Raw genomic sequence first — 20,408 nt, forward strand, 5'->3', positions numbered from 1 at the left:
GAAATTTCTCTAGGGTTGATGGTTGCTTCAATTTAGACCATAGCTGGTACAAAGTAGTTGCTGAAGATAGTGAAAATTAGGTCAAACTTTATGTACGTATTTCTTTTGTTCATGCAAAGTTAAGCAGATTTTCATCAAAGTGTCAGGGAAGTCATTTTAGTGTATGAATATTTCTTCTTGCTAACTCAAATTTCAAGATACATATTGTTATACTCTATGAACAAAATAATCATTCTCTATTCCAGGCTTGTAATTCTTTTTCTTTTTCCCTTAAATCACCAAATGTATAGTGTTCATGTAGCTATCAGACAAGAAATATTTAAAATACTGTTGTTTTATTAGCTATCATAAACTATAAGTATCAGCCGAAAACAACTTAATCTGATTTATTGAAGCAGACTGTAGGTCCTGCCTACTCCTGAAGCAATAAGGAAACAAAGTACCATTAATAAATACAGGAATGGCAAGATTTCAAATTTAGAATTGACGCACTGTAGCAGGGTCTATGAAAGCATCATTTGTACTTCTCCCTAGATTGTATTTCCCAGCCTCCCTTCCAGTTGAGTTTGGCCATGCAACTGAGTTATAGTCAAGTAGAGGCTAATGAATGTAAACTATGCAACTTTTAGACTCATAAAACAGCTTTCCACTCGTGGTCTTCTATACTCTTTCCCTCTGCCAGATGGATGTTGATGACTAGGAAATTCTTCTAGGAGACATGTTGAACGTGTATTGTCACTGACATTTTGCTATTGAATTACTACACGGAACAGAGCACTTCCTCCAATCTGCACGTTCTTTGATATGGATACATGAATGAGAATAAGTTGATAGTCTAGAAATACTATACATTGAGGGGTGTATTTGTTAGTAATGTTAGCCTGTTTAAGTCATTTAACTTTGTCCTACACAAGAGATCTTGTTCCTACTGAGAAACATACTTCTTTTTATTTCTATATATTTGTGAAAGCTGGTCTCTGACATTATATTTACATACAGATTAGTTTGATTGTAGCTTGTATTCTCCAGATTCTTTGAATTCATCTCTCATCCCTCATCATGCTCCATCCACTCTGGTCTTCTTCCTGTTTCTCAAATATATCATATTCATTTCTGCTTTAGAATCTTGCACTTCCTTTTTCTTTCCAACCTTCTACGTCTGATTCCCTCTCATCTTTTATGTGTTAGTTCAAATGCTATCATATCTGAGATCTTCCTTTGCTGACATGAATAGAGAACACCTATCATTTCACTTCCTATATTCATTATTGTGCTTATCATTGTTGGAATGAATGTTACTGCTTTATTTTTTGGTAATATTTGTGTAAGTGTGTATGTGTATTTGTTTTTCTCCCTGCTCTAAATCTAGTCTGTAACATGACTCAGACTTTGCCTTTTTTATTCAGCAACTTTTCTTCAGTGTCAAGGATAGATAATTTCAGGTACATATCGGGGATTTGATAAATATGTTTTCAACTCAGTATGAACACTGCTTTTTCAGATAGACCAATAGGTAAAGAATTGGAAACTTAAAGCCAGTAGGTTCTCAACAGATTTTAATAATGGCAGTTTATTTTTAAGCATTATTGAGAAAAACAATTTATCTACCATAAAGCTGAATTACAAGGTTAGGTAAAGCAAATATTGACTGTGGCTAAAATTCTATAAAAGTTTTATGTGTATCTATTTAACATTTTATAAAAATTGAAATGAATCTATAGTGCTTTACATAAACCATAACCTCTTAGTTAATGAAGAGTTTACTGCTACTGAAGAAAGTAATTAAGTAAATGTGAATTATTCATTGATTTTGTTACAAAATTCAATAAACTTTTAAATATAGTATTATTGTATATTGAAGTTAATGGAAATATAAAACCATGTTTAACTTATTTAAAAATTAAAGTCATGAGGCTTTTTATTCAAACCTGATAAATTAAACATGCACTAATTAGGAAAATATATAAAGCTGAATTCAATATATATTTTTGCATAAATGGTTTATAGAATGAATGACAGTGGAGTTGTTGAACATGAAAAAATAAATCTGACTAATTTATAATTGATCTCTGCATTCACTTTATAGTATACATTAGGTTATATTATTTATAAGACAAATACATTTTTAAAAATAAGTATATATTTAGAAAACCAATTTTTAAGAAGACTGTATATTAAGAATTAAAAATACATATATATATATTTGTATGTATATACAGTTTTTTGTTTTTGTTTTTGTTTTTGTTTTTGTTTAGAGACAGGGTCTTACTCTGTTGCCCAAGCTGTAGTGCAGTGGCCCAATCATGGCTCACTACAGCTTCAACCTCCTGGGCTCAAGTGATCCTTGCATCTGAGCCTCCATAGTACCTAGAACCACAGGAGTGCACCATGTTTCTCTATTTTTGTATATTTTGTTGAGATGAGGCTTTGCCATGTTTCCCAGGTTGGTCTCAAATTCCTGTGGCTCAAGCGATCCACCTACCTTAGCCAGACAAAGTGTGAGGATTACAGATATGAGCCACTACACCCCAGCCAAAATATTTTTATAAGATCAAAAAATGATAAAATAATATCTTTTAAAAGTGGAGGAAGTAATAAATGTCATTTGAGATAGTTTTTTTTCAATAATACAAGAAATCAAGATACACATTGCAAAAGCATGGTTCATATTGTAATATTGGGTTTCAGGGGTTCAGGGTGCCCTCAGCTCCCCTGAGAGGACGTTTCTCCCAGTTCTTGGTCTCCTGCCTTCTCAAGAATGAGAGAAGGGACCACGGCGCAGTGAAAAGTAAATGCGGGACTCAAAAGTGTTTGTAGAAAGTGATTTATTTAGAGAGAGAGAGAAAAAAAACAGGAGAAAGAGAGAGAAAGAAACAGCTAACTCTCACACTGAGTGAGAGAATCCAGAAAGATGGAATCCAGGAGATTCCCTGGATACTCCTAAATGGAGTTTAGGAGGGGAAGACAGGCTTCTACAAGAGAGTGTGGAAGGGGACTCCAGAGGGGAAATCCAGGAGAGAGAAAGATGGCTTCCATGAAGGGAGTGTTCATGGAAGGGGAACCAAACATGGAGTCCTAAGGATATGGAAGAAGGGGAGTTTTAATGTGGGAGGAACCCCCACCTTCTCTAAGACCCCAGGCCAATGAACGGTGTTCCTTAGAACTTATGCAGGAGTGATTGACTCTTAGTTTCTTCCTGGCCCATGAAATTTAAACATAAACCGTCAAGTCTCCCAGATGGAAAGAGATGGGAGCGGGGCATGGCGCTGGGAAATGCTTGTCCTTAAAACTACACCCCCTTGTGGACCCAGAAAGAGAATACATTCCCTCAATATGGGAGGATTATTTGCCATCTCCCATCTTTACATCCACCTATGTATGTATACATTTCCTATTTATATATTTAAAACAATTAACTTCGTATTTATAGCTCGTCAAATTGACATCAGTACTAGAAAAAATGTAAATTAAAAAGCAGGGCTCTGGCAACAAGGAAATAATAGTTAATTTAATAAAACTAATGAATAGATGGATGAATCACAGAAAAGCATACATGATTAATAAAATAACATAGTAATTACATGTTACTAATAATATAAATAATATAGAACAACACATTCATTCCCTTTGGGTAAATGAAAAAAATATATAGAAAAATTGGTATGATCATGTCAATAAAAATGTAGTCTAAGTCTCTGAGAAAGAAAAGTGCATCAGAAATATGTCTCCTTTTTACAAGGGACAACACTTTAAGAAAAGGTACCATGAAGCACATTTTTTGAACTTAGAAGTACTTTCTTTATTCAGGTAAATTATATAACTTTCTCCTACCAGTTAAAAGGTGAATTTATTACTGAACAAAAAACCTTATTTCACTAATCAGTTTATTAAGACATTTTATTGATGAGATTACAGTTTTAAGCTCTTTATTGAAAAGGATAAATTTTCCTATTTTTATTCCTGGTTTTATTTTCCATTCAGTAGAAATAATATGAACTCTGGTGACTAGTTTTATTACAGAGATTGACTAGTCTAAATTGTAAATATTTATATTTTTATGAATGTCAAGCTCATAAAATAAATTTTAATAATCGTTGAACACCATAAACCATATAAATATAGTAAATAGTCACAGTTTATAAATATAAACACTGTTGCTCATTTCAACTATAAGAGAACTTGAAATAATTTTTTTCTACATGTTAGCACTTTAAATTGAATTCTTTTCCCACAGGAATTATAAAAACCCCAAAGTGATTTATGGCATTTAAAACAGCAGCCCCTCTCTTCTATTTCTTCTATATTGTTAAAAATAAAAGGTCTTTGGGTAGATTCAAAGTCTTATTATAAATTTATTTTTGTTTCTGTGCTTATTTATTTCTAACAGCCACTTTATAGAAAAAGCTAATGGTGTAGAATAATGGGAAAATAGGTCCAATATAAAAAATCGTTCAATATAGGATGTTTTAAAAAGAGTGTATTTGATATTCAATGGTCATATGATAAGAAAGTATCTACTTCTGCTCTATTTTTTCTGAGTTCATAATATTATTTTTTTATTTTTACTTCTTATAAACACCTTTAGTGAATGGAGCTGACAGCTATCTATAAACCACCAACAAATGGGACTGTTTATTAAAGAATATGAAAATAACCTATGTCATTAGTCTAGCCCCTCTATTCCCTTTCTTTTCATAGCCTGAGTAACACAAACCTCACCAGTTGGTATTATAAAATATGTATTTTCCCTAGTTAAGCTGATGGCTGAGGCAATTTATTTTTGGTCTCAAGTTTTCACATCTGATATTACCTTATTTCTGATCATCCAATTACAATTGGGTATAATAATCTTAATAACTCTTCTACTTTCTTTTTTCTAGGCTCAGATGAAGCTAGAAAATGATGTGATTCAAGTGGTCCTACCTAGAATGACGAATCTATTCTTTTAAATGAATTTGACTTGCATTCAGTTCTTCTTGTGAATAAAATGCACACTACCAGTATGTTTCAGAATTGTGCCTTGTATCTTATTTTTTTATTATTGTTTTTCAGATGGAATCTTGGTCTATCACCCAGGCTAGAGTGCAGTGGTGCCATGTTGGCTCACTGCAACCTCTGCCTCCCAGGTTCAAGTGATTCTTGTGCCTCAGCCTCCCAAGTAGCTGGGATTACAGGCTCCCACCACCATGCCCAGCTAATTTTTGCATTTTTAGTAGAGATGGGGTTTCACCATGTTGATAAGGCTAGTCTGGACTCCTGACCTCAGGTGATCCTCCTGCCATGGCCTCCCAAACTGCTGGGATTACAGCTGTGAGCCACCACACCTGTTCTCATATCTTATTATTGACTTATATTTGGCAGCCTTCCTGTATGTGCTCTGTTGGCTCGCTACATGGCTTTAATATCATCTTAATTTATACTAAGTACTATCATCCTACAGCCAAATAGAGCATGCCTATCTACAGGTTCCCAAGGTCCTGCAGGTAGGATCTGTACACCTTACTCAGCAAAGGCTGCCGTATTCCCCAGAAACTACTGAGCTGTGGACTCTTATACTTTCTGCTTGTCCCAGGATTACATTCCTATATTGTGTGGTGCAGAATGTTCACTGTAATGTAGTGTTAACCCTTTGAGATAGCTTGTTGCTTTATGTGTAACTTCCTATAACATGTTACATATCTGAAAACTGACTAGAGAGAATGAACACCATTGGACAATGCATTTATCTACCACACTAAATATTTATTCTCGGAAGTGCTTGAGTATATTTCCCTTCAGCTCAGATGTGTGTGAAATTCACATGTCCTCAAAACTAACCTGTCCCAACTGTAAATGACAAAGCTAAATCCTTGTCAAACCAAAAGAATGATGATAGGATTAAGGATAAAATTAAAATAAACATATAATAAATAGGTTACTTCTAAAGCATGATTCATAAGTTGTTCTGTTTCTAAAAAACAAAAATTTACTTCTATTTGTCAGTTATTCTTTTATAATACACATGTAATTTTGAAAGTAGAATCATTAAAAATAAGCAAACAAAACACCTTTTGTGAGATACAATTAGTAAAATCTAAAAAATAGAATTCATTAGACCAATGACATAAAACAGCAAGACTTATAAAGACAGTAAAAATTGTCTTTTATAGACAAGGTAATTTTTATGTGCTACACACATGACACTGGCTGTTGAGAAGCAGATGGAAAGTACATGTATGAAATACAATTCATTTTATTTTTATGAATCTTATTGCTGTATACATTGTCAATTTCTCCTAATAATGTACCTGCAAATTTGGGTGGGGGAGGAGTTCTCTGTAACAATTCATTATAATATCATGAGGAAATGTGTTTTTATTACTTTTTTCAATCTTTATAGAATTAATTCATTTTATATGTTTTAGTGTGCTTATTAGAAATACAAGAAGAATGTGAAAGATAAGTTTTGATTGCAGAGATCCTTGTGTTATTCCTTACTTTAAAAGAATTATCTGAACACTTTCTCATTGAGGTTGATGTTATCTTTTAAGATATTTGCATTAGTCCTTATCGTGACTTTTGTTTTCTAGGTTTTTTTTTAAGATGGTTTTTATATTATGAAGATATGTCAGACTTGGACAATACTCATTCTGAATCCATTTATCCTGTATTCTCTTTATTGCCTTCACTCCGTTAATGTACTGAATAGTTTTTTTTTTTAAATAGATTTTGCTTGTTCACCTCACCTTGCCAATTCCCATAATAAATCAACTTTCATGTTAAATTACAATTTAATATACTGCTCAAATAGGATATTAATAGTTTATTAAAAATATTGGGAGATTTGTTGATGTAAAAATTCAGTATCCTATTTGATAAAATTCCCATCATCTTTTAGTATGTAGGTGACATGGCCTCACTGAATAAGACAGAAGATATTCCTTTATATATTACTTTAAAATCTTTGGATATCATTAGAATGATGTATTCTAGGAATGCCTTATAGACCTTGGTGTTGGCAGTCACCTGGGCCTGGTATTTTTCTTGGAGTTTCATAAGGAATATTTTAATTATTTATATTTTATAGGGGTATTCAGATTTTTTGTGATTCAGATACAAGCTATATTTTTTCTAAGAATTTTGGTATTTCATCAAAATCTTCACATTATTACCATAATATAGTACTCTCATTTTTAAATGCAGTTATCTTTGCTTTGTCATTACTAATATTACTTTTATGTGTCCCTGTTTTTCTTTTTCTTGATCAATCTTGCCAGAGATTTTTCTCTTACTTTACACTAATGTTATCTGTACTCTCTCCTTTATACCTTTTCTTTCTGGGCTGAATATTTTCAGTGCCTTTAGGTTTATCATTCAGTACAATAATTCTTTCATTGAAAATAAAATATTACAGTTATAAATGCATTTTCTTCTAGAAATTTGGTTCTTAATTAACATTTGTCTTTTTATACCTAATTGTCCTTGTCAATTGGTAAATTTTGTGATTGTATTCTGGGTTCTGCTTAAATTACGTACAGAGTTGTAGGCACTGTATCTGAGCCCCTGGGAAGTGTCAGTATTATTTTCACTAATTTTTTATATTTTTATATTTTCTATTTATTTATTTATTTAAACTTTTATTTTAAGTTGAGGGTACAATGCAGGTTTGTTACATAGACAAATTTGTCTCATATGAGTTTGTTGTACAGATTATTTCATCACCTAGTTGTCAAGCCTAGTACCCATTAGTCGTTTTTCCTGATCTTCTCCATCCTTCCACCTTCACCCTCTGAAACACCCAGTGCATGTTGTTCCCCTCTATGTGTCTGTGTGTTCTCATCATTTAGCTTTCAGAAGACAGTGTGGCAATTCCTCAAAGTCCTAAAGACAGAAATATCATTCAACTTAGCAATCTCATTATTGGATATATATCCAATAGAATAGAAATTATTCTGTTTTAAAACACATGCACATATGTGTTCATTGCAGCACTATTTATAATACCAAAGACATGGAATCAGCCTAAATGCCCATCAGTGATATTTTCATTAATTCCAAATCACAGGGACTTTGCTTTCTCAAGCATTTTGTCAAATCAATTAGCCTGTATTTGTTAAGGCTATATATTTATTTTTTAAACCATAAGCAAGTCATATTAGGCACATGTTACAGTCTGTAAATGTCATCTTCAACTATGAGTTTCTCTTCCAGAGTACTAACGTTTTTGACATCAGTATTTTGATAAAAATGAACAGCAAGAGTAAAGGCTAAGACATCTGTAGAATAACATCAATTCCTTCATCATAGTTTGTTGTTTATGGTAACTCATGAGATTTGCTCTACATAAGTTACCTTAAAATTTTCAGAGTTGATAGCAAAACACTATTGCTCTAAGAAAGGCCAATGGGATCCTGTATGTGAGTCAGTGTGTGAAGAGGGAGTTTACTGATAGAGTGTTAATAATTGTCCAATGTTATTATTTGAAAATCGTTGGAATTATTAAATATCTATGTGGTTTTCTACAATCACATATTAGAAAGAAGGCCAATAATTCACCACTTTGTATTTCACTTGTTAATTTTACAACTATTGACAGTTTTATTTTTGGAAGTAAATAAATAGCATATTATTTATATGTGTTACATTTATTCTGCTATTTCACTTCTACTTGATTATTTACACATCTCAATTCACAATACTTAGCTATATCTGATATTTATTTATTACTTATGAGGGTGACAGTCATGTCCCAGTGGAAAGACACAGTGAAAGAAAACATTGTCCTCTGAGGCTCTCTTGGTGTGAAGTTCTGATTTCAAACCATGTATTCAAATGGGCAACTGCTACAGCTGGAATGACTAGATAAATTAGAAAGAGAAGAAATCTTATTTCAGGTTCAAGAACAGAAAAAATATTTGAAGAAAATAAGAAAAATCTGACATCCATAATACAGGTGCAAATAGGTGATATTTGTTGAGTGTGTATGTTTGTGTGTGTGTGTGTGTGTGTGTGTGTGTGTAACTTCAGGATGAATAGGGCAGATGAAATATTTAAATGTAGACATGTTGAAAGCCAATATAATTTAATCCAGTGAAATAACCGATTGTTAATACAATGCAATTATCTTTTTAGTAAAATATTTATTAAAATATATCATCTTCTAATATTATTAGCATATTTCCCCAGGGTTTACTCTGTATTGGCACATTTCAAAATATAACTTTGATTAATTTAATTGGAGCAGAAGAACAGTATGCACACCTACATTAAACTGACATTAAATGGAAATAGCAAGAGCAATGCCTAATACTACGTGCCTCTAATCCACTGAAGGCCTGAACCTAATGGCCAAGAGCACTTCAATTAAGTTTCATTGCTCTTCATTACATTTTCTCAGTATATGTGTCTGATGTGATTGTTTCTGCTTTCACAAGAGACAGGAACTTTTCATAAGGGCTAGAGGTAACTTTGGTTTTTATGTAATTTAATTCTAATGGGAAACGTCTTTACAGTTTTTAAAATTCCACTATTCAGGAGAATTTTATCTTTTTCTTTGAGTTATTACAGCTTTCTAATCTTGCTTAGAATACATAATGAATTTAATCTTTCTTTTTCTCCCTATGCTCTATGTTCTATAATGCAGGAGTGCACAGATTGCCTTTTGTGACAAAAAACAAAGGAAGAAAAATGGCAGCAATCCAGATTATTATTATACTTAAATGGTCTCTCACATTTTATGAAGATCTTCGTGCAAATGTATTCAGCAGTGCATTTAACAGAAATATATTTGTTACATATGTATCAGAAAATGTGAGTCTTAAGTAAAATCCTGAGGTCAAATGCTATTGATGAGCACTTGTTATTCTATATATTATATTTTACATCAGAGTAATGTGATGAGGATGTTTTAAAAACTTTGCATGTTTCTGCTAGATAGTGATATCGTGATAAATTATCAACTTTTTTTTTTTTAAAGAATGAACAGCTGGTATGAATGATGACACTAAGTAAGTAAGTATCTCAGAAGTAAAGTATATCTTGATAAAGTTGTTAGATGCTATGTGGCAATATCAGATGTCAGGAAACAGAAACAAAATATTAGTTGCTTTAAAGGGATCCAAAATAATGGACATAGTAATTAGGTAGATTGATCATGGTCAGTAGGTTTTAGAATCAAGCTGATAAGATTCCACTAGCGAGTGGAAGGTGAGGGTCAAGATTTGTTAAGAAAATCTTATGTATCGTTTAGCAAACTAAATGCAGTAGAAATTAGCAGAGACATAGAGAATTACGCAATGTTTATAGGTAGACATAAAACAATAAAATTTCATGTCATTATTGTTATGAATAATACTTAGGTTTCTCCAATTCATTTCTTTTAATATTTTATAGAAATTAAGTTTTTGGATTTGTTTTTATTGATATACATAGTTCTAGTTTATTTACAATGTTTCAGAATACATATATATGAAGTAAAATATAAAGAATCTAAAGAGGTAATCAATACAAATTCGGAATTGTAAATATCTCTGTGTAGAAGAAGAATACAATCAGTGAAAGTTTATACGAATGATTAAACTCTTTTAAGTTTTATTTAATAGTGGAGACAGAGAATTTTTCATACTCTTTATTCATTTTGTATTCCTGAAATAGTTCAAAATAAATTTAAACTTTCTCCAAGATGTCTGGCAATATAATTTCTAAATTAATGGCAGTGCTATATATCGTAATGCATAAAGATAAGAATGTGTCATGAACGTTGTAAGGTAGAATTTGAGAAGGATCTGATATTAGAAGTGAGGTTGCTGAAACACCTGCAGTAGTATTTTTTCCTTCTATCGTGGTCAGAGCTCAAATCTCTTTCCACAGCAAAATGATCTTCAGCTAAAATGCCACATTAATGGATCTTAAATAAACATTATTGTAATATATAGACTTAATTCTTACACCAAAGCTTATTTCACAGCCTCTTATGATTTTTCAGGTGCACATATGTTTATTGTATAGTCCTAGCAAATCCAATCGTGTTTATTTAATGACTATATGTATTAAATGTGTGCATGTGAACATACATACTTCCACTTCTGTGTTTGATTTATACCGCCTTTTAAAATATCTATCATTGCCTATTGTTTTAACACAATATCTTCAGTAAATAGAAACCCAGAATAGGTCATTATGTTTTATTGTCCCTGTGAAGACAATAGCATATGAGGTGGCTTTAATATTAGAATATACTACAATTTTTTTTTTTTACTTAGTTGGCAAATTGTAAAGAGAGTTTATTGTATGGTAGAAACAGCATTTAATCTTAATGAAATCAGGGTGGAATTTCTTCTTCTATTACCAATGGCAGTTTGGAAGACTGTATTCAATTTTCTGGTTTTCATACTTTGAAGCTATGCAAGAAACATTTGAAACTATAATTTTGAAGCTCCTTTATGGTGTGAAAATGTTATGGTCATTTTTTATTACTAAAGATGATGGGAAACAAAAAAAGCATAGAGCTAATGGGAGATATAAAGATACACTTAGTATATAAAATTGAGGTAGTATTTTTAATCGTCTCTGTTATTCCTACTTATGTCATTATTGAATTGAAATTCATGCACTTTATATGCAAAAATACTTTTTTTATTAAAATTAAATAAATATACTGTCAAACTCCAACTTCCCAATTTAACATTTGCATGTTTTCTTGATTTTAAAATGTATGAAGGAAACAAATGTTTTTATTTTGAAATTTGAGATATGACATTTAAAGAAATTGTACATCTGCCAATTTGGAGTTATATAATCAGAGTTAGCTGAGTCAATTAAAACTACGCTATAAATTAGAGGTGCCTTATTAAAATCTAGCCTAAATGGAAGAAGCAAATATATATTGAATATGAAAACAAACCATAGAAAAAAAGAAATCCATCAGCCCAGGAACTACCTAAATTATACTTTCTATATTATCAAAATTTACTTTGTTCCCTCCATTACATTACATATATATGTGGTTACAATTTCTGGATCCTTAGTATTTTCAAAATTTCCGGAAAAAAAAAAAATGGACTAATTGAAATCAACAAGGAATTTACCATCTGTTTGCAGAGCAGCAGTATCAAGGCAAAGTGAGGCTCTGTGGTGTATGTCCAAAACCCTAACTGAAATGCACAAGGCACATATGCTTGCAAACATGGCTTAAAATAAGAAGCCGGCGGAGTGCGTGGCTCAGGCCTGTAACCCTAGCACTTTGGGAGGCCGAGGCAGATGGATCACCTGAGGTCAGGAGTTCAAGACCAGCCTGGATAACATGATGAAACCCCATCTCTACTAAAAAAAAAAAAAAAAACAAAAACAAAAAAATTAGCCAGGTGTGGAAGTGGGCGCCTATAATCCCAGCTACTCAGGAGGCTGAGGCAGGAGAATCACTTGAACCAGGGAGGCAGAGGTTTCAGTGAGTCGAGATCATGCCATTGCACTCCAGCCTGGGCAAGAAGAGTGAAACCTCGTCTCAAAAAAATGAAAAACAAACAAATAAAATAAAATAGGAAGCCAATTAGTGTGCTCAACATGTCCAAACCTGGTCTGGATGCACATTACTTATAAATAAAGAAGCTGTGGTTTCAAACACTTAAAAATGATAATTAAGGGTAGGACTTAGCAAATGTTCTTGTTAATAATAAGCATGTTAGATAACACTTTTTCTTTCTTTCTTTCTTTCTTTCTTTCTCTTTCTTTCTTTCTTTTTTTTTCTTTCTTTCTTTCTTCCTTCCTTCCTTCCTTTCTTTCTTCTTTCTTTCTCTTTCACCTTTCTTTCTTTTTCTTTATTTCTTTCTTCCTTTCTTTCTTTTTCTCTCTTTCTCTTTTTCTCTCTTTCTCTCTTTCTTGATGGAGTCTTGCTCTGTCGCCCAGGCTGGAGTGCAGTGGCCTGATCTCAGCTCACTGCATCCTCGGACCCCTGGGTTCAAGCAATTCTCCTGCCTCAGCCTCCCCAGTAGCTGGGATTACAGGCACCCACAAACAACCACAACTGGCTAAATTTTGTATTTTTAGTAGAGACGCGGTTTCACCATGTTGACCAGGCTGGTCTGAGACTCCTTACCTCGTGATCCACCCACCTCAAGCCACTGTGTCTGACCACTACTGACAACTTTTAAGGATCAAAACTCTTCAACATATTAACTAGAGGTTAGATTTACAACTATTTTCCCCAGTTTTAAGAATTTATTCCAGTTTCTTAACCTCTTTTTTATCTCTATCTAGAGTTATTGAAATGATTGAACTTACCTAAAGGACTGAGTTAATTATATAAGCAAATATTATAATCTCAGTAAACAATTTATATTAGTTTATGTTATTGATATTATCATATTATATGGTATTATATTCCAGTTTAGGTTATTCATCATATCATTTAGCAAAAGTTAAAACTAATTATTAAAATTCACTGAAACTGAAATCTGTGTCAGGCCCTCAGCTAAACTCATTTAAACCTTGAAAACCACCTGATGAAGCATGCATTATTATTATTCCCATCTCAAAGGAGAAGAAATTGAATTTAAGAGATTTTGAGTAAATTTTTCAGGGTGCTGCAGTTAGTAAGCATTGAACCGGGGGTTAAATTCTGAATCTGGCAGATTTTAAGTCTTGGTCTCAGAAGGGTTAAATATATTGCCACATAGGTAGAAAATCACTTCAGAAAGTCATTGAAAAGATCAATGTTAAACTAATTATTATTATTATTTTTTACAGTAGTCCTCTCTAATTCAAACGTGATAAGTTTCAAGAACCCCAGTGGATGTCTGAATCCACAGATAGTACCCAACCTAATTGTTGTCAATAGAAATATGCTTCATTTCATATCTTCCACCCACAAGTTTAATGCCTTTTCCTTCTTAACTAAGAATTTATTATACACTTAGGCCATAACATTTGCAATTTGAGGTGAATCAGCAAAACTAACACAAATGCATTTCTTCTTGTTCACAATTTCACAAATAGAAGATTTGTTCTTACTGTACATCATAGCAACCTCAGTATATGACCCATTTTACTTAAAGGAAGTCCTTTATGGCTTCTCTTTGGTATATGTGAATTGCCAGCACCACTATGCATTCACTTTTAGGACATTATTAAGTAAAATAAGAATTACTTGAACATAAACACTGTGATACCATGTCCATTGATCCGATAACTGAGTAACTGATGAGTAGGTAGCAAATGCACTGAGAATATGATAGAGAAAGGAGGACTGACATTCATTCCTGCTAGGATGAGTGAGATGGGGTGAGATTTCATCACAGTACTTAGAGTGAAGTACAATATAAAACTTATGAATTCTTTATTTCTGGAACTTTCCATTTAATATTTTTGGACTGCTGTTGATCACAGGTAAATGAAACAACAGAAAATAAGTGTGTCTAAGTTTTAAATTTTCCACTGGGTGGTATCTTTACTAGATGAGATCTTAAAAATCTTATCCACCTCTCTACCACTTCTAGTTTTCTCAGTTGTTAAGTTTATAATCATGCAAGTGAATCTCCTCAAGAGCCCAAAGCTAGTGCTAAACCCATGTGAGCTCAAAACTCTCAACTTTCACTTATCCTTTGGAATTTCTGTCTTTCTCTAGAATCCTTAGCTCCGCACGCCACTGCAAATTAGACTTAGCTTTTCACTCCTGAGGTTTCTTAAAAGAGCATATAATTATGCTTTCCAGTATTTACATCTCCATATCAGACAAGAATCAAGTTGACCTTCAAGTCTGATGAAATGAGCACAATTATCACTGAAAGGTTTCAATGTAAACATATACCTGGATCAAATTTTAATATGGTGCACCTAACTGAAATGAATAGAAATTAAATATTTTATTAAAATGTATCAACATTCTATTACACGTTCCCTGTCACAAAATTATAATAAAAATTTTAGATGGTTAAAGATCAAAATCACACATAAGTATGTATTATATTTCCCTGGAATACAATTACTTTTTAACATACAAGCATTTGAAAGAAATAAATTAATGCCATTCTCTTTGACATTATGCTTATGTTTTCAATTTATACTTGGAAGTTTGAAAACAGAGAAATAAATTATGTGGCTGCTTCACATTAGTGTGAAAACTCCTCTGACACTGTAAAAATAACAACAGCATTAAGTTACTTAAATAATTTGTGGTGTTTGAAGAAAGCTCATTAGCACCTTGTAAATTTTCACATACTTTGTGTTATAACTTCATTTCCAGAGGAGTTATCATAGCACAAAAACAAATCCCATGTGCAATTAATAACTGAAAGATTCATTGAGTGATTTTGAATAGAAGATTCTACATAATAAAGAATAAATTTTCAACTTAGTGTGTGGGGCTGAAATACTAATAAGAGTCATACTAGTGGAAATTATTCTTTTCTTTTTATCTACCCACCCACTTAGAAGAATAGTTCTATACCACAGATTCTACACTTTAGTAGATCATTCGTTCTATTGGAAAGTAATGCCAGGTTATTTTACAATTTGAGATAACTTTTTTCAAAAGTTCAATGCATTATTTTCCTGAAAATTTCTTCTTTGTTAGCTTATTCTTCAACATAAACAATAAAAATAATACATTAGAATTCAATATGTGCCATCACATAGTATTCTGATTTAAAACTCGACAGATAAACAAACCTTCAGGGACAAGGGGGAGCTTCATTTTCACTCATGTAATTGAGGCTTAGCAAGCTTCTGCCATGAAGATCTGGACCCACAGCTACCACCAAGAGATGATGTGTGCCCAGTTCTAAAGAAAACCCTTAGGGATTAGTAAAGAGAAAATAGAATTTATTCTTACTACAACTGCCACTTTCCCACAATGGTAACTCTCCAGCTCTTACCCCCAAACTTTATGCAACAATGACTGGGGATAAAGAAAGAGTTGAGATTGGGAGTTGAGAGTCACTGACATAGTCTTCGTAAGTTTTTTTGGAAACATACTTGTAAAGGCTACTCACAGGTATACAGGTGAGGGGGGGCCTCAAAAGAGTAATTCATAGAAAACAGAGGTACTGGGAGCTCACTCCCTTGCTGAAAGCAAGCTGAACTGCAGAACCTTCAGGTCTACCTTTCCACCACTTTCTCTGCTGATACTTCCCTGGTGAGAGAGAGAAATCTGCAAGGAGCATGTCCTGCGTTTATGGAGTTGGAGTGAATGTGTGGAAAAAGACCACTGACCTGTAATATATTTCAGGGGGATATCAGATCTAAAAGCATTATGTAATACAGTAAAATTGTAGATTATATAAGAAAATATCAATTTGACCTTTGATTACAATTTCATAAATAGAACTTAAGAAGTATTAATCATGATTAATAATTGAAGTAAAGTAAAACACATATATATTATGACTCATAAATGTATTTTACATCTGTAGTATGTACAGATAATTAATATCATAAAATATATTATTGAGTATATAATATATGTAAATAAATAAATATATAATTAATATATATATGTGATTTGAAAAGCAAGCCATTCAGAAGATATTTGTAAAACACAAAATAGAAGCTTCGTTCTCAGAATATATTTTAAAAATATACAAATGAATTTTTAAAAGAGTTCAGTATAAATAAATGAACACGTTTATAAGATAATTATATTTGCATAAACTGTGCCAGTTTTGACTACAAGAGACAGAGTAAAATCAAAGTCCCTTTGATTTGCTGAGGTATTTTGAATAAAGAATTCATAAATCCAGAGGGCAGAGACAAGAATCTGGAGAATCAGTCCATGGTAAGTGTACGACTGAGTCTTAAACAAGAAAGTTTTCAATTTGCCTGTCGTAATTTCAAAAATACTGAGAAAGAGTGATTTCTGTGTTCTTCCCAACACCCACATTTCTTTGGAAAGGAATGTTTTTAGCAGTACCCTAGAACCATCTCACTGTTATGCTGTGTGTATGTAAATAGAAGGGGAAAGATAAGTTGTTTCTTTAACTCACAGATGTTCAGATTTAGAAAAACTACTTGAGAAGTTGTTCATAAAACTTAATTTGGACAGTAAGATATGTGGTTTTAATAAGACGAGACATTTCATGGCCTAGGAGGAGGGTGAATGTATTTTGCATGTGGGGGTAACTGGAATCATTGGTGGCCAGAGGGCACACTGTACTAGCGGCTGCTGAGACAGCCCCCAGTGATTCCTGCTTCCTGGTATTCAGGGACCTTGTGAAGTTCCCACCACAATTATTAGGGCTGACTTGTGTGGCCACAAGGATATTGCAGAAATGACAGAAAGTGATGACTTCTCATATTTTTCTGAAAATCTTGAATTAGTTTTGTAATACAATAGAATCAGGGTATGTTAAGGGAAGATTTGGATATTTCTTTGGCTATAGCGGTACTGTGAAATATTACCTTTCTCACTGTCAAGATACAAACTCAACACAAAAGGGAAGATTCCGAAAGCAATCACTTGAGAGCTCAATACATATACATTGAGGCTTGTAAGATAAAGTGAATTGGTGTCCAAGTCATGGATAATAATCAAAATGATGAGAGATGAACAAGATAGGGGTGTAGTTTAGGAGGTACCTACCTTTTCATTCAGAGCTTTTCCCATGTGACAGATATAGGTGATAACACACAAAAATATTCATTGTAGTATTTTTTTAGAACTTCTTCAATAAAGACTTCTCAACGTGAACAAATCATAATAGAAGCAGAGGTACGTCTGGATTTTGCAGGCTGCTGAATTAATGAATGGCCAGCAAAAATAGAGATGCATTTATCTCCATCAAAAAACAATAGATCAATAATGCAAGCAACGTGGAAGAGCTTGTGCAGCAGAAACATGTCTATGAGAGACAAATTGAAATACTCCCTAAGTCCAGCAAGTACTTATACTAGAGTTGCACCACCAGTTTGTGACAGTATCCACTGGCAAGGAATTAATTGGCTCGGTTTCCTATTCTTCTTCATACAGGCCAACCAAGGAATGGTCAGAAGCTTTCATTAAATAGCTGCAATAAGCAAGAACAAAAAAGTAGCCAACTAAATAAACTTCTATAGAGGCAGACTTCTTTCCTATAACATGCATGATTTGAGTAAGAGACAGAGACTACATTTTAAATCAAATTTAAAATTCTTGATAGTTTGATTCTGTAATCATTTTTCTTTTATTTATTTATTTATTTTTATTGTACTTTAAGTTCTGGGGTATATGTGCAGATGATGCGAGATTGTTGCATAGGTACACACATGGCAATGTGGTTTGCTGCCTCCATCCCCCCATCACCTACATCTGGCGTTTCTCCCCATGTTATCCCTCCTCAACCTCCCCACCCCACTGCTGTCCCTCCCTTGGGCCCTCCAACAGACCCCAGTTTGTAATCATTTTTCAACATAGCCATAGTATGCTATTTCTATATGAACTCAAACACTGTGCCTGGAGATTAATTGGAAATTAGATATTTCAAACATAGAAATTTCCTTTCTACATAGCCATCTCCCATTGCTTCTCTCAGAATTCAGCTCATCACAGAATTACAAAGCATTTCTGTTTCTTTGGCAAAAATATAAAAAGAAGTATAATTTAAGTTTTTTTTTGGTGTATCAACTCAGAAAACAAGACTTGAGATGTGAGATTTATTTTCTTTTTTTTTTTTTTTTTTAATATTTTATTGCACTTTAGGTTCTAGGGTACATGTGAAGAACATGCAGGATTGTTGCATAGGTACATACATGGCAATGTGGTTTGCTGCCTCCATCGCCATCACCTATATCTGGCATTTCTCCCCATGTTATCCCTCCCCAACTCCCTACCCCCTGCTGTTCCTCCCCTAGTCCCCCAACAGACCCCAGTGTGTGATGCTTCCCTCCCTGTGTCCATGTGTTCTCGTTGTTCAGCACCTACCTATTAGTGAGAACATTCAGTATTTGATTTTCTGTTCTTGTGTCAGTTTGCTGAGAGTGATGGTTTCCAGGTTCATCTATGTCCCTACAAAGGACACAAACTCATCTTTTTTTATGGCTGCATAGTATTCCATGGTGTATGTATACCACATTTTCCCTGTCCAGTCTATCATCAATGGGCATTTGGGTTGGTTCCAGGTCTTTTCTATTGTAAACAGTGCGACAATGAACATATGTGTGCATGTGTCTTTATAATAGAACGATTAGGCTACATACCCTGATGCATTTGCACTGGCTATACCAACATGAATTAAATAAGTTCCATATTACATGAAACAATTGTAAAATGCAATTACCCCATGATTATGTTGGCCATTAAAAAAAAATGTGAGATAAGAAGCAGCATGGTTTTAAGGACTTTACATATATTGGTACATTTAGTCTTTGTAGGTTGTCCCAGTGTAAGGGGGTACTGTTAACCATTCTGTGATGAGGCAATTGAGGCACAGAGAGTCAAAGTAACTCAAAAATATCACAGGTAAGAAGAGACAGAGGTCAACTATACACACATGCAGCATTGCTCTATAGGCTGTGTCCCTATCTGGTATATTGCACTACCAGTGGTTCAAAATCTCTAGTTGCAAGTTTTCTTTTTGGCCAAGCCATATCTAAAAGATGAGATGAAAGACAGAAATTTTTCAAACTCAGGAATCATGGTCATTAAAATCATGCAAGCAAGTAAATTGTTGTTTTATTTCTCAATTTAATGTTTTTAAAATATTAAACATACACTTCAAATTACTTGTAAATAATGTATCTTTAGTTGTTTGGAAAACATATGCTGTATTACTATAGTAATCTATTAAATATTGATTATGAATCACTGTGCTACAGTAAATTAATTGTAAATCATTTTACTGAAGAATGAAATTGGCAAAGAATTAGTATTCTAGTGAAATTTAAAATCGTCTCCCTTTTCTAGTGTATATTTTTGACATTTTCCTTTTTCATACACAGTCTTTTATATTTGTACGATATCTTTGTTCATTTGAGATGAGTGTATTGAGGCTTAGAAGTATGCTTCTTAGATTTGCATCAGGAAAATGTTCTATATATAAGAAAAGATATCTGATTAAATCTTAAATAAAATCTTAATATTAAAAACTAAGGTAAGCCTTTGCTCTCATGATAATGTAAGAGTTTAAAGTTTTTAGAGAAAGAAAATAACTTTGTTACTGATTTATTTCATTAAAAAATGTTTAGCATCAATTACATGTAATGTAGAAGATAAAAGGAAAAGAGTGTATCTAGTCATTATACCATCAGGTTAGCAAATTTGATGTTCTCAATACTCCTGTTTCTACATTTTTATTAAAATGTTCATAATTTCACCAGACAGTATAAACAAGGGAAATCCATAGTAAAAAGATCACTAACGACACAGACTGTGACTGAAATTATACCCTCAGAACAACCTCAGAAAAAGATAGGCCCTGGGATGAAAGCAAACAATATTAAATTATTTCACTTTTCTTTCCCGA

Source organism: Aotus nancymaae, unplaced genomic scaffold (genome assembly GCF_030222135.1).
Source record: "Aotus nancymaae isolate 86718 unplaced genomic scaffold, 86718_ANA_hifiasm-v0.15.2.pri h1tg000033l, whole genome shotgun sequence".
NCBI lineage: Eukaryota > Metazoa > Chordata > Mammalia > Primates > Aotidae > Aotus > Aotus nancymaae.